Source organism: Aotus nancymaae, unplaced genomic scaffold (assembly GCF_030222135.1).
Source record: "Aotus nancymaae isolate 86718 unplaced genomic scaffold, 86718_ANA_hifiasm-v0.15.2.pri h1tg000030l, whole genome shotgun sequence".
In the NCBI taxonomy this organism is placed as follows: Eukaryota; Metazoa; Chordata; class Mammalia; order Primates; family Aotidae; genus Aotus; species Aotus nancymaae.
Window position 1 is genome coordinate 27,136,142 of NW_026988443.1, and position 3,493 is coordinate 27,139,634.

Below are 3,493 nucleotides of genomic sequence, written 5' to 3' on the forward strand. Positions count from 1 at the left end.
TCAAAAAAAAAAAAAAAATGCAAAAATTAGCCAGGCGTGGTGGTGCAGTGTCATCCCAGCTACTCAGGAGGCTGAGGCTTGAACCTGGGAGGCAGAGGAGTTTGCTGTGAGCTGAGATCGAGCCACTGCACTCCAGCCTGGGTGATAGAGTGAGACACTGTCTGAAAAAAAAAAAAAGCAAAAAAAAGTTTGCTGACTTCTGCAATAAAACTACTACATATCGTGTAAGAGAAAGAGGGGAAAGATGATGGGCGTAGAGTTATTTCCCTTGTTTTCACTACTAACATTTAGAAAGAGGAACATCTCAGACAGCTTTTAGACTAAAGAATATACAATGAAAGGAAAAAAAAGAAAAAGAAAAAAACAATGATAAAAGAAATACAATGAAATAGGAACTGCTCTGGACATCTCAAAGCCTAGGGAAAAGAAAAATCAAGATCACTTTGTAGAGAACCTATGAAGCAACCTTTCAGAGAACTTATCAATATCACTGATTAGGGCTATATACGAATATTAAATTTATCTTTGTGGCATTTTACAGTTTACAAAGCACTTATAAGCACATTAGCTCAATTTGAGGCTGACATTTCTGTGAAGCAGGTGCAGGTCAAAAATCATTATCAATTTTTTTTTTTTTTGGTTGTTTTGTTTTGCCTAAGACAGGGTCTCACTCTGTCGTGCAGGCTGGAGTGCAGTGGTGCAATCATGACTCACTGCAGCCATGATCTTGGGCTCAGGTGATCCTCCCACATCAGCCTCCTGAGTAGCTGAGACTACAGGCACATGCCCCATACCTGGTTAATTTATTGTATTTTTTTTGTAGAGATGGGGTTTCACCATGCTGCTTAGACTGGCATTATCAGGTCAGCTGTTTGTTTGTTTGTTTGTTTTGAGACATTGTCTCGCTCTGTCTTCTAGGCTGGAGTGTTAGCTAGTTTTCTGTTGAAAATGTCAACTAAGTGGACTTTAAAGTGACATAATAAAGCCATACTTGTATCCCTCAGTCTAAACTGATCAGCAATTACTGTTAAATATAAAAGTGTGTATTCTAGCTGCATTCATTCCTATACAAAATACTATAAAAACTTGCTGGTTGGATGATATTCCATTGTCTGTCTACTTAGAAACTAAGTTTTTTTTTTTTCTTGTTTTTTAAATAATATTTTATTTTATTTATTTATTTTTCTTTTTTTTTGAGACGGAGTTTCGCTCTTATTACCCAGGCTGGAGTGCAATGGCGTGATCTCGGCTCACCACAACCTCCACCTCCTGGGTTCAAGCAATTCTCCTGCCTCAGCCTCCCAAGTAGCTGGGACTACAGGCGTGCGCCACCACGCCCAGCTAATTTTTTTGTATTTTTAGTAGAGACGGGGTTTAACCTTGTTAACCAGTATGGTCTCGATCTCTTGACCTCGTGATCCACCTGCCTTGGCCTCCCAAAGTGCTGGGATTATAGGCGTGAGCCACTGCGCCCGGCCTTATTTTATTTTTTTAAAGACGGGGTTTCACCATGTTGGTCAGCCTGGTCTTGAACTCCCAACCTCAGGTGATCCACCCGCCTTGGCCTTCAAAGTGCTTGGATTACAGGCGTGAGCCACCACACCCGGCCGAAAGAAACTAAGTTTTTAAATAAAATTAAAATGTTTCCTTGACTGAAGTGAAACAATGTTAATTACTATTTAAGTATCCCAATCACAATAAACAAATGAGTGAGTGAATTATGAATGAGCTATTTATCACAGAATTGTGAAGGACCAAGATCCCTCAATGTAGCCATTCTATTAAGTTGAACACAAGATGCAGACAATGAGATCATCTCACAAAATATTTGGGGGAGAGACAATTTGCAAGAATGTCCTACGCAAATACCAGGACTTGTCACTTCATCAGCAAATGTCAGCATCGTCTGTGGGGCCAGTAATCACAAGAAACAATTGCATGATAATTTTAGCCATTTGTTTTACTTAACTGTCACAACAATCCACTGAGAGTAGAGGCTAGAAATTATTGCATCATTATCCATTTGACATCTTAGGAAGCAGAGGCTCAGAACAGGGAAGTGACTTGCCCAAAGTCAACAGGCTGGTTGGTGGCAGAACTGGGGCTCAAAGCGGGATCTTCTAATACCAGATCTCATCTTTTCCTCTGCATTCCATACTTCTCCAGGTAAGCATGTCAGGGCAGGCTTAGGCATTCTAGAAGACAGAGAGGAAGAAAAGAAGGCAACGGGAACTAGGAGACAGAAGGACGAGGACAGGAGGAGGTGTTTGACTAGAAGTGCGTCCAACCAGGCCGGGCACAGTGGCTCACGCCTGTAATCCGAACACTTTGAGAGGCTGAGGCGGGCGGATCACCTGAGGTCAGGAGTTCGGGACCAGTCTGGCCAAAATGGTGAAATCCCATCTCTACTAAAAATACAAAAATTAGCTGGGCATGGTGGCGCACGCCTGTAATCCCAGCTACTCATGAGGCTGAGGTAGGAGAATCGCTTGAACCCGAGAGGCGGAAGTTGCAGTGAGCCGAGATCTCGCCATTGCACTCCAGCCTGGGTGACAGCGAAACCCTGTCTGGGAAAAAAAAAAAAAAAGTCCAACGACTCTCGATTGCCCCCAAAGATGCCTCACGTGGCAACAGTGCCACAAGTTTCCCTGCTTCTGGGTTGGCAGCGAATGTTATTTTATCAGTTGAAAATCATGTCAGAAAATTAAATGCTCAAAAGAAATCTCAAGATTTCCCTGCTCTGTGGTTCTGACAGCTAAACTTGGCTCCTCCCACCAAGACCAGTGGTCACATTCAAAGCCTCTGAAGCCGAAGCCACCGCGACGCGTAGTGGAATGAGGCGAAGAGGGTTTGTGAAGGTGGTGGGGATCTGGGCTAAGGTCGGGCTAAGGAGATGGGGAGCCTGAGGCAGAGCTGTGGTTAAGGGATGTGGGTTTTGTGGCTGAACTCTATAGTGGGGTAAGAAACCAGGATCTGGGCTGGGTGGTGTGGCGTTTACACGTCCAGGAAGGTTTAGGGAGCTGAGCGGTTGAGACAGCCAGAGAAAGACCTAGGAGCGGGCGAGGCCGGGGGGGTCCCGGAGCCCTGGGACGCGAGCGATGCCCTCTTGAGCGCCCGGATCCCCTCTCGAGCGCCCGGTATTGGGCGCTCCCCGGAGCCCGTCTCCTCAGGCCCCGCCCACAGAGCCGGGCGCGCGCCGGGCCGCGGGGAGGGGGACCGGGCTGGCTTGGGGGAGGGGGAGAGAGAGGCTCGTGCACGCGCTCCACTGGCTGCGGGTGCGCGAGCCGCGCGCTCCCGCCGCCCGCGTCGCCATCTTTTTCCCCTCTGTCTGTCTGTCTGCGGTTGGCTTTGTCCGTCTGCAGCGCCGTCCCTCGGCTCCCCGCCATCGGCTCGGCCCGGAGCCCCTTCCGCCGGCCGGGCCCAGTCCCGGAGTGCCCTGGTCCGGCTGGCCTGAGCTGTGGTCCCGGGCCCATTGTCCGGCGGTCCGTCTGTC

General features: G+C 47.8%; 1 protein-coding gene across 1 annotated transcript in view; it reads right to left on the reverse strand.

The window, feature by feature from the left end:
- Nucleotides 1-1,781: 1,781 nt before the first annotated feature.
- The window catches only part of ATXN1L (ataxin 1 like), a 40,476-nt gene continuing 38,764 nt past the window's right edge, over nucleotides 1,782-3,493 (reverse strand). The window contains exon 4 of the transcript XR_002478882.2: nucleotides 1,782-2,195. The gene's annotated coding sequence lies outside the window, so the exon portion shown is untranslated. The remainder of the gene's footprint in view (nucleotides 2,196-3,493) is intronic.